Below are 12501 nucleotides of genomic sequence, written 5' to 3' on the forward strand. Positions count from 1 at the left end.
TAAGTGGTTTTTCTACTGCCTTTACCCTATGTTTGCCTTTACCAATAACATTTTTTGTTTTGTAATTGTTATATTGTTAGTTGTGGTCTATTTTTTTCTACTTAGAGAAGTCCCTTTAACATTTTTTGTTAAGTTGAGTTAGAGGTGCTGAGTGTTTTTGGTCTTTTCTTGCCTGTTAAACTCTTTCTGCCTCCTTCAAATCTGAATGAAAGCCTTGCTGGGTAGAGCATTCTTGGTTGTAGGTTTTTCCTTTCATCAATTTGGATATATTGGTCCACTCCCTTCTGTCCTGCAATGTTTTTACTGTAAAGTTAGAGAACAGTTTTATGTGAATTCCTTTGTATGTAACTAGTTGCTTTTCTCTTGCTCCTTTTAAGGGGCTCTCTTTATCTTTAATTCTTGCCATTTTAATTATTATACGTCTTTGTGAGGATCTCTTTGGGTTTATCTTGTTTGGAACTTTCTGTGCTTACCAGACCTGGATGTCTGTTCTCATTTCCAGATTATGGGATTTGTTTTTTTTAGTTATTATTTCTTCAGATAAGTTCTCTGCCTCTCTCTCCCTTCTCCTTCTGGGACCTTATAATGTAAATATTAGTATGCTTGATGTTGTCCGAGAGGTCTCTTAAATGGTCTTCATTTTCTAAAATGATTTCTTTTTCTTCTTTCTGTTCTGCTTTAGTGATTTCCACCACTCTGTATTCCAGTTTGATGATTTATTTCTCCATATCATCTTAGTAAAACTTCTTGTGTATTTTTGATTTCAGTATTGTATTCATCAGCTCTTTTTTGGTTCTTCTATATTCTAACTCTTTGTTAAGCTTCTCTCTGTTCATCTATTTTTCTCCTAGGTTTGCTGAGCATCTTTATGATCATTACTTTGAACATTTTATGGGTATATTTCTTATCTCCACTTCTCTTAGTTCTTCTGGGATTTTATCTTGTTTCTTCCTTTGGAACATATTCCTCTGTAGCCTCATTTTGCCTAATTCTCTGGGTTTATTATTGTATGGTAGGTGGGTTGGTTATGTTTCTTGATCTTGCAGAAGTGGCCTTGTTTAGATCTTTGTGGCTTCAGGACTGTAGCCCACCAGGCTCCTCTGTCCATGGACTTTTCCAGGCAAGAACACTGGAGTAAGTTTCCATTTCCTACTCCAGGGGATCTTCCCGACCAAGGGATTGAACCCATGACTCTTGCATCTCCTGCATTAGCAGGCAGGTTCTTTACCACTGGTGCCACCTGGGAATCCCTCTTTATTTTTTTAAATTGGAGTATAAATGCTTTACAATGTTGTGTTAGTCTCTGCTGTAAAACAAAGTGAATCAGCGATATGTTTATGTATATCTCCTTCCTCTTGGCTCTTCCCCCACACCCAGGAGACTTCTTAGGGGCCCCAGCAGCATTCTCTATTCTGGTCACCAGCACTATATTCTCTAGCAGTTTCCCCTGTGTGGGCTTGCTGCAGGGCCAGGGGGATCCTGGGTCTGGTGTTGGTCCACTGGTGGAAGGCTCCTTGTCCCAGGGTTGGCTTTGGGTTTTGAGGGGCCCCAGGCTAGTGCCAGCCTGCTGGTGAGTGGGACCAGTTCTTGGGTGGCTGGCTGCAGGGGTTGTGGGGGTCCCTGGGCTGGTGCTGGCCCAGTGGTCGAAGGGGTCAGGTCTCTGAAAGGCTAGCTGCTTGGCCTGGGGGTTTTGGGACTGGTGCTGGTCCTCTGATGCTATAGGCTAGTGGGGAGACTCCAGAAATTTCCTTGCCAACACCAGTGTCTTCATGATAAAATGAGTTCCCCCAAATGGCTGCCATCATCTGTCCACAGGGGGTGTCCCAGTTGCCGCCTGCCTTTGTGAGGCTTTCCAAGATCAGCAAGTGGATCTGACCTGAGCGCCTTTTAAATTACTGCCTCTGCACTGGGATTTGGTGGGTGAGTGTCTTTGTGTTCCCTTTAGGAGCAGAGTCTTCTCCTATAGTCCTCTGGCTCATATATACAAGCCCTGCTGGCCTTCAAAGCTGGACATTCTGGGGCTTGTCTTCCTGGTGCAGGAGGCCCAAAGCTTGGGGACCCTGATGTGAGGCTTAGACTCCTCACTACTTGGAGAGAACCTGTGCAGTTGTGATTATCTCCCATATGTGGATCACTGACCTAGGGGAAGGATTCTTGACTAAACTATGTCTCTACCCACTTACTCGATCTAGTTCTGGTTCCTTGTTTATATTTTTAATCGTGGAAAATCTTTTTTGCTAGTCCAGTTTGTCCTCATAAATAGTTGTTTTATAGATAGTTGTGATTTGGTGTGCCTGTAGGAGGCCTGCAGGCATTTTGGCCGTATCTCTAAACAACTTTCGACTATAGAAAATGTCAATTAGAAAGTAGAGTGTATTTAATAGTGAAAACTACCAACAGCATGAGATGATGTGTCTAAACGTAACTCAGGAAGAGTGTTCCTGCTTTTATTTTTATTAAAAAATTTTCTCTGGATATACCACAAAGGATATGAGATCTTAATTCCCTGATGAGGAATGGAACCCATGTCCCCTGTAATGGAAGTGTGGAGTCTTAAGCACTGGATTCACCAGGGAATTCCCCCTCCCTTAAAATGTATTTATTAGATAAGAAAAAGTAAGGCGAAAAGTCAAGAAAGTAAAAAACAAAAACAAAAAGTCAAATTTAACAAAATAAATAAAAGTAGTAGGAAGGACTAATCAAACACAGAAAGTACAAATTAATGAAGAGAAATGAAAGAAAAAAGATGATTCTTTGAAAATACCAAAACAGGCCAACCTCTTGACAGTAGTCAAGAGAAAAAGAGAAGACAAATATTAGCAGTGAAGATTGAGAAACTCAGTGTGCTTCGTGAAAGTTAAGAAATTTTAAAAAGAAGAAATCCATGGGAATTCCTTGGTGGACCAGTGGTTAGGACACCGTGCTTCCACTTCAGGGGGCATGGGTTTGGTCCCTGGTCAGGGAACTAAGATCCCATAAGTTGGGAAGCATAGCCAAAATTAAAAAGAAGAAGAAGAAGAAGAAATCCTTTATAAAAGCTTTTAAACAATCTAGATGAAAAGAACAAATTCTGGGAAATTCAATTTCTAAATTTGATTCAAGAAGGGTACAGACATTTCCCCAAACTAGGGGAGAAATGTAAAAAGTGATCCAAAATATATACTACTAAAGCAGTCACTATCTTTCAAAGATAGTGAATAGATTGATAGTTTCTATTATTTAATCTGTTCCAGAACGCAAAGATGAAACAGTCCTCATCTTTTTCTAAACAGTGAACATAACCCTCATCCTACATTAGATTAAAGAACAGCATTAAAAGGGAAATGTATAGGTTAATATCACTCATAACCAAGGATGAAAAATCACATTTGAAATATTAATCAATCAAACAATGAAGAATAGCCTGGTGAGGTACAGTCCATGGAGCCACGAAGATCTAAACAAAGAAAGAATAGTACGTTCTGATGAAGACTGGTTTGTTCAAGGCATGCAAGGATAGTTCAACAAAAAAAAAAAATCTGTTTTAACATTATTCACCCTGTAACTAAGGTGGAAAAAAAGTAACTTTGTGACGTCCCAGATAGATGCCAGAAAAAACATTTTTGAGAAGCTGTAAAACTCTTCTCTGAGAGCCACCACTGAGCACAAGTGCTTGAAAAAGTAAATAGATGCCACTGAACAGATGTGACAATGACCCACCATTGTTCCCAAGAACGTTATAAATGCCTTGGGGTGAAATTAATGTTTTCCATAAGCCCTGACTCTCTGAGTGATTCTGCCCGTCATTTAAAAAATATCTTTTTCTATCTTCAGCTCTTTGTTTATATTTTGGGAATATTCATATTGTTTTTGTGAATTTTTAATAAAAAGGTGCAGGGGCCATAGCTAACCCCAGGCTAGAAGTGGAATAGAAGTTCCTGAGAATCCAGGAGTACAGACTTTTGTGCTGATAGCACACAGCCTCCAGGTAAAGTTAGGAGAGCTCTCCTTCTGCATGGAAGAATGTGAGCAGAGTCCCAAACCATACGATGCATGCGGTCAAGCTTTGACCTTTCTCATTATGTGGAATTGCTGAAGCATTCCTACAAATGGTGTTTTAATCATAGCATAAGTTATTAATTTAAACCAGACAAAAGTGCCCTTGGGGAGTCTTCATTCTGTGTAGGAGTTTTTATAAACTTCCATGATTTTTCACCTAATTCTCCCTTGTTTACTTTTGTTGAGACATTGGCAGTGTTTTATTATTTAGGCTTTTTCACCTTTGGAAATAAACCAGCCTTGTTTAAAAAAAAAAGTTTTGTCAGAATTTTGGATGGATTGAGAAAACCGTGTAATTTATGAAGTCAGGACTGCTAATTTGAGGAAGTACAAAGGATGGAGTGTAGCCCAGCCCTGGGTCAGCACTGGGCCTTCTGACCCTGGGTCAGTCTCAGGCACAGCAAGTCCACAGCCTTTTGAGCCACATCTCCATTTTGAGCCCAGTGGAATAATCAGCCTGGATTTTCATGGCACTCAGCACAGAAACACTGGGCTGAAAGGGCTCACAGGAGAAACCAGTTAATCTCTGTGGATCAGCAAATGGTTTCTGAGAGAAGAGCTTGGTGACCATCCTTTGGGCAAAATTCATTCCCTTGGATGTGGTGAATTTCTCAGAGGACCAGCAATTGTGTGTCATGAACATTGTTAATTAGCTATTCAGTGTTTGTCTCTTGAAAAACCCACTCAGGGAGACAGCAGACCCAATGGCTAACTATTCAGCATTGACGATTGCCCACATGATCGCTTAAACATTCCCCCTTTCTGTTTTCTGCCGTTTGGGATGAAGCTGAGGACCCAACCCAGTTCTTGCTGTGGACTTGCACTAGCTCTTGCCTTGACCATGCTCTTTGGGGTAGGAGACAAGAATAAAATGCTTGAAATAGTGGGGCCTCCTTTAGGTGAGAACGTAGAAGCATGTAGCAACTAGATTGCAGTCATAAGGAGGAGATGGAACTCACACTGTGGCAGAAAGATACAAACTTCATCTTCATGACATCAGAGAGTCCCTGAATCAACCACTTCTGGAGCTGCCTTAACTCTTGGACCTCCAGTTGTGTTTCAATTGGTTTTGAGCCAGGTTGATGTGAGCTTTCTCTTACATGCATGTTAAAGCTCCCAAGTATCACAGAGTGAGAATTATTCTCTGGAATTTTCTTTCTTTCTTTTTTTAACTATTTACTCGACTGCATCTGGTCTTAGCTGTAGCATGTAGGATCTTCTGTTGTGAAGGTTTAGTAGCTGTTGCAGGTGTGGACTTAGTTGCCCTGAAGCATGTGGGATCTTAGTTCCTGGACCAGGATTGAACCTTTGTCCCCTGTATTGCATGGCAGATTCTTAACCAGGGAAGTCCCTTTGTAATTTTCTGAGTGTAGGATTTTTTCTACTTACCTTTTGATGCCTCCTTACTTATAACCTTAATATTACAAATTTCTCAAACTTACCACTTCTTCTTTTTAAATAGTGTTTTTAAGCCCCCAACCATGTTATAGTCACTAATGTATACTGGGAATTTACTCTTTGTTGGACACTCATAAGCATTTTGTTTGTACAGCATTTCATATTTATGAATTTAGAAGGAATTTGTCTTTTAAAAGTTTGGCTTTTACTTATAACGTATTCTCCAAAAGGAATCAGTTCAGTTCAGTCACTCAGTTGTGTCTGACTCTTTGCAACCCTGTGGATTGCAGAATGCCAGGCTTTTCTGTCCATCACCAACTCCCGGAGCTTGCTCAGACTCATGTCCATCGAGTTAGTGATTCCATCCAACCATCTCATCCTCTCTGGTCCCCTTCCCCTCCTTCCTTCAATCAGCATCAGGGTCTTTTCCAGTGAGTCAGTTCTTCGCATCAGGTGGCCAAAGTATTAGAGTTTCAGTTTCAGCATCAGTCTTTCCAATGAATATTCAGGACTGATTTCCTTTAGGACTGACTAGTTTGTTCTCCTTTCAGTCCAAAGGACTCTCAAGAGTCTTCTCTAGCACCACAATTTGAAAGCATCAATTCTTTGGTGCTCAGCCTTCTTTATGGTCCAACTCTCACATCCATACATGACTACTGAAAAAAACCATAGCTTTGACTAGACAGATGGACCTTTGTTGGCAATAAATATTTCTATTATCCCCAGTGTGGATAGGCTTAAACTCTATGTATGTATTTAAAACCAGAACTTACTATAAGCTTTCATTCAATTGACTCTATAATGCTTTGAGGCCAAGACTGTCATTTCCACATTTTAAATAGGACTAAAGTAGGGAGGGGGCTTCTCTAATGACTCAGTGGTAAAGAATCCACCTGCAAAACAGGAGACACAGGAGGCTTGGGTTCCATCCCTGGGTTGGGAAGATCCCCCGAGGAGGAAATGGCAACCTGTTCCAGTATTCCTGCCTGAAACACCCCACGGACAGAAGAGCCTGGCAGGCTACGGTCTACAGGGACACAAAGAGTCAGACCCAACTGAGTGACCAAGCAAAGTAGGGAGAGATGCCCAAGGTCACATTGTTAATGACAGGCTGGACCCAGGTGTGATCAGTTCCATCCCAAGGACTGCACTACACTGCCTGTCTGTGTAGATCTTCCTGGATATTATTGGGCGATTGCTGTGTGTCTCTCCAGGAGATGGCACAGGCAAGCTGAGCAGAGAGATGAGTTTTCTTATGAAGATTTGGAATTGAAAACATGACTAACTGTTAGCTCCTCTAAAGGAGTATTCTGAAATATATGGCAAAGTGTTTCTGAATCAAGGACTGATTATATGTTATTTTAATCCTTTCATCTTCATTTTTATGTTATTTGATCTGTTAAAAACATATGTTGGAAGAAATAATTAAAATCTTCTAAGGAGAAAAAAAAAAAAAAAGGCAAACTGGGACTTCCCTGGCAGTTTAGTGGTTAAGACTCTTCTGCTTTCAATGCAGAGGGTGAGGATTTGATTTCTGATCAGGCAACTAAGATCCCATATGCTGCTATGCTCCAAAAAAAAAAAAAAAAAAAAAAAGAAAAGAAAAAAACACCCAGGACACTAGTTAGTTCTATTTTATCCTTGTAATTCCTATAGGAGTTACTTTACCTGTTGGCTAATGCGGTTATTTGGGCTGGAACCACAGTGAAGGTTAAATGTTCTTCTTGATTTAGCCTCCCATCAACACAATATAGCCCTCCTTGTGCGTTTCCCTGTCTTTCCCTACCCCTCAGCCTCATCTCCTTGAATGTTACGTTGTGTTGGGGAAACAAAAATATTTACAGAAGAGTCTTAATTATACCTTTGGTAGCAAGCAGATCTCTTCTAAGATGAGCTGGCGACCAAGAACAAAGGGCACAACTTGGTTTCTTTAAAAGACTGTTTATTCCTCATTTATTCTTCATTTGTCAGTAATAAACAAACAAACAAATGCATAAAATGAAAACCTGAGGCCAAGGAGAAGGCCCAACCTGAGCTCCCTCACAGATGTCGTGGTAATATGAATGCTTCTGGGCACTCCCAGGGAGGGAGGGTGGCAAGAGCGGCCTTAGGCGAAACCTGAGATGACGTGGTCCAATTTTGGTGGCTGGTGGGAAATTTTCCTCTTCTCATCTGGGTGTAGTCCGGGCATGATGTCCAAGAGTCTGGGCCACCAGACTGAGTGGCGCAGCGAAGGGCCCGTCACTCGCGGCGTTTGTGCGGCTTCCGGTCGCGTTTGTGCAGCTTCCGGCCGTGTCTGTGCGGCTTCCGGCCGTGTCTGTGCGGCTTCCGGCCATGTCGTGCACCATCGCGTTCGATCTGGCACCGTGTTTCCTGGCGCCATTTTCCCCTCCTGGCCTCTCGCTAACGTTATGCGTTGCTTCCCCATCTCTTGCCCGCACCTTCTCAGCCCACATTTTTTTCTAATATTTAGCAAATGCTTTTTCACATCAGTGAAGTTATCCTGTTTACACATATATTTTGACTTGTGGAAATGCCTGTCTACAATTTGAATCTATAATAAGCACTATTTTTTCAGACTACTGATCCAAAGGGGAAACCCAAGAAAATGTAGTGGATAGAAATGGAGGTGAAAGGAGTTGAGGATTTCCCAAAAAACCACTCTCATCCAGTTTTATATTAATACCATATATTTACTTTCCTTTGCATCCGTGCCTCTTCTGACTTACAGATTTTCTGATGCTTCATTTTAAGGAGCACTTTTTTACAGTTGGACTTATTTTTTTTTTTTTGCAAGGGAATTAATGGCTGTGGTTCAAAATGATTTTTCCTGGTACATCAAAATATGATCTTTTTAGTTGCTGTTTTTGTTTAAAGCCATGGTAACATAGTTGAATTACTGTTGGGAGTAGCCATTTCACAGAACGCTTAAAAATATTGAGCCAAATCTGTTTGGCATAACACTTTACAATACTAGGATTAAATCCTGTTGGACAAATGTTTTAATTCCTGAAAAATGAAACTTTAGGAGGAATGTGGAGGCGTTTCTCCTGGTGGCCCTGTGCCTGCTGTTGGGTGCCCTCACGGCCTAAGGAGCTCCGTCGGCAGGGGGTTACTGGTGACCAGAGCTGCCAGTTTGGCCTGTGACTTCTGCAGCTCCCTGAATGTTTCTGTGCCTCTGCCTCTCATGCCTGTTGGACACGGCAGGACATGGCTACTCAGGGCAGCATGACTTGAGTGAGCCCTTGTTGAGAGGGTAGAGAGCTTGAGACTGGGTTACACCCCTTCCCCAGCACACAGGTCCCCTGCACAACTGATCAGTCTCCTATTCAGAATTCCTTCGGTGCTCATGCTTTAAGTCCATAACAGGGTAGTTGTTACTGGACTCAGAGTTGTTTTATTTAAAAAATTAACATACAGGAAGTGTGACTTTTGGGGAAGTGTACAATTCTGTGAGTTTTAACACATGTATATATTCAGCGTAGTCAGGATGCAGAACGGTTCATCACTCCAGAAACTCCTTGGAGCTGGTCTTTTGCAGGTATACCATTCCTTCATCCTTGCTCCTGGCACCCACCAACTGTCCTCTGTCACTGTAATTTTATCATCTTGAGAATGTCATATCAATGGAATCACAGAGTATGTAACCTTTGAGACTGGTTTTCTTTACTCAATATATTACCTTTGAGATTCATCCAAGTTGTTGCGTGTATCAGTAATGTGTGTCTTTTATTGCTAAGTAGTAGTCCATTCTGTGGGTGTACCAGAGTTTGGTTATCCATTCAACCATTGAAGGGCATTGGATTATCTCCAGTTGTTAGTGACTCTGAATGGAGCAGCTATAAACATTCATGTATAGGTCTAGTTATCCTTAAGAAGTTCTGTTTTAAGATAGTTCTTTTAAAGAGCTTCCTCCCTGTTGAGATTTTAAAAGATAGCTATAAATTCTTTGACATTCTTCTCACTGAGAGGTGGTGTCTATATCCCTTTTTCTGGAATCTGAGTAGGCTGCTATGAACAGTAATATATAGGAGAAGTGAGGCTATGCCTGAGGTCTAGGTCTGAGATTAGGACTGGTCATAAAAAACCATGCATTCTGCCTTGTTTAACAAGAACAGCCACTCTGGAATTCTCTGTCACCATTTGGGAAGTCCAGTTACTCTGAGATTGCTCTGCTGGAGAGGGCAGGTGTGGGAGCTTTGGCTGACCATCCCAGCTGAGCTTTCCCCCATCTATTCCAAGTCAATAGATGTGTGGGTGAAACCGACTTGGTCCTATCAAGAGTCGCCTGCCACCTGAATACCATCAAGTGACTTCTGCTATGCCACATGGAACAAAAATCACCCAGTAACACTGCCAAATTTCTAAGCCAAGAGATTAAGGGATATAATAAAGTGGTTTTTGTTTTTACCTACTAAGTTTAGGTTTGTTTGACCCACAGATGTGAATAACTGGAATATTATATAATGAATAGATAAACTTCACAGAAACAAGGATCATATCTCTTGACAAGCCTAAACCTTTGGATACAGTGCTCATTTTTATTGTTTGAAACTCTGATTTCCACACCGTGCTTGGCAAAGTCCATTATCAATGTTGTGTGATGGTGATGATGAGGAATTGAATTACACTGGCAATTACCTTGGCGGCAAGGAAAGTATCTGTGTGCGTCTTCAGTCATGTCTGACTCTTTGTGACCCTATAGACTGTAGCCCACCTGGCTCCTCTCTGTCCATGGGATTTCCCAGGCAAGAATACTGGAGTAGGCTGCCATTTCCCTCTCTAGGGGATCTTCCTGACCCAGGGTCTCCTGTATCTCCTGCATTGGCAGGCAGATTCTTTACCACTGAGCACCTGGGAAGCCCAAGAAAGTTATCCAGTAGCTGTCAGATGCTATTAAATGTGTTGCTCATGGACTCGCCGACTGCAGAATCTGGAAAGGGAGGTAAAGGGCCATCCATTTTGCCTCCACATCAGGCGAGGGGGCAGTGAGGCATGAGTGGGGAGGCTCCCAGTGGGAGCAAGGACTTGGAGCCCGATGTCTGATTTCTGGCTCCAAGTGATCAATCAAGGCCTCTGTTCACAAATGTGATTAGGTCACATAGAACCACTGGGTGGCTCTGTAAGCCAACAGGACATAAGGAGGGGTCTGGTCAGGCAATCAAAGGACCCCAACCCAGATAGTTAGTGCAGAAAACAGAAGCATCTCTATTCAGTTCAGGTCTGTGGCCTCAGAAGGTGTGTAGGAGCCATTGCTTTGATTTAACACAAGTGCAGGCAAAGCAAAGAGCAGCAGGATAACAAAGAAGTGTTCTTGGAAAAATTTTTTTAAAAGTCCCAAATGGGCCAAATTAAAGCAAAACTCACTAGAAGTAATGAGTGACAAATGGACTCTGAAATCTGAGGCAAAGAGTAGAACTTGAGGGATCCTTGTATACCAGAGCAAAAAAAAAAAAAAAGTGATGGAAATTGTAGGAAAGAAGATATAAAAGAGAGAAAGTAAAATGAGTCATGTTTTATTCATGCATTTGTTGGACAAAGATCTGTTGAGGCCTTCCTCTTGGTCTCAGATTTGGGGCAATAAACGGAATAAAAACGGGAAAAAATCCCTGGCTTGCTTGGAGCTTGTGTTCAGTGAGGGACAGAGTGGGTGGGGGAAAGAAAATAAATGTGTAAACAAGTAAAAACTTATCAAATGAGAGAAAGTGATCAGTGCTCTGGAAACACAGAGCAGAGAAGAGGGAAAGTAGTGGGCAGTGAGGAGGGAGAGAGCTGGCGATCTTAAATCAAGTGCAGGAAGAGCGACTGCAAAGGTAGCCTGAGCAGAGGCCTGGAGGAATAAGGCATCCAGCCAGGAGCAGACACGGGGGAGCACGCTCCAAGCAAAGGGGGCAGCCTGTGAAGGTCCCCTGAGACTGGAGCCCAAGACCTTGAGTGTTGGAACTGGGATGAATCCCAGCAGAAGATGTAGGGGGAGTGGGGTGGGGTGGAGGTGTCAGTGATGAGAGATTTCAGGCCACGGTTAAGTATTTGCATCATTTTTAAGGAGTTTGAGAGAGAAAGGTATTGAAGTATTCTAACAAAGAGTGGCATGATTTCATTTAAGCTTTAGAAGGATTGTTCTGGCTGTTGTGTTGTAATGAGATTTGGGGCAGGGCAGCTAATGTAAGGGAGAAGAGGGAAGGGGCCAGCATAAGGATTCAGGGGAGGGAGGGTGGCACTATGTGGTGGTTTGCATGGGCCTGAGAGTGATGGAGGTGATGAAAAGTGGCCCCATTCTGGATTTACTTTAAAGGCAGGTCCAACAGATCGATTTGGGATGGCGGAGAAGAGGGCCTTCAAATATGAATGAGATTTGGGCTAAGGAACTGAAAGAAGTTGCTTTTTACTGAGAAAAGAAGAGCTAGTGGAAACTGGGTTTTCTTGAGGAGGGCGGGGGGAAGGTAATCAGGAGTTTGCTTTTTTAAAAATTGAATTGTAACTGAGATACAATATGGTATTAGTTCCAGGTGTACAACAGTGATTTGATACTTTTACACATTATGAAATGATCGCCATGATAAGTCTTGTTGCCACCTGTCCCCATACACAGTTTTTACAGTATTGTTCACTGTATTCCCTCTGCTACACATTACATCCCTGTGATGCACTTATTTACAGCTGGAAGTTGGTGCTCTTATTCCCCTTTACCTACTTTGCACTCTCCTCTCTTCCCCCCTGACAACCACCTGTGTGCTCTCTGTATCTGTGAGTCTATTTCCGTTTTGTCCTTCTCTGATTTATTTCACTTAGTGTAATATCTGCCAGGTCCACCCATGTTGTCACAAGGGGTAAGATTGCGTTCTTTTTTATGGCTGAATAATACTCCAGGAGTTTACTTTTGGATTTTCCAAACACTTTTTCAACATTTGAGAGAAGCTCAAATGGCACACTATTGGAAATGTAAGAATGGAGCTGAGGTGAGAAGTTCAATGGGAGAGGAATGTATTTTATGGATCATTAGTGTATACATGATGAGAGTGGATGAGATCCTTCAGAAGTGAGTGTTGGCAGAGACAGCACATA

The sequence above is a fragment of the Budorcas taxicolor genome, chromosome 5 (genome assembly GCF_023091745.1).
Source record: "Budorcas taxicolor isolate Tak-1 chromosome 5, Takin1.1, whole genome shotgun sequence".
NCBI lineage: Eukaryota > Metazoa > Chordata > Mammalia > Artiodactyla > Bovidae > Budorcas > Budorcas taxicolor.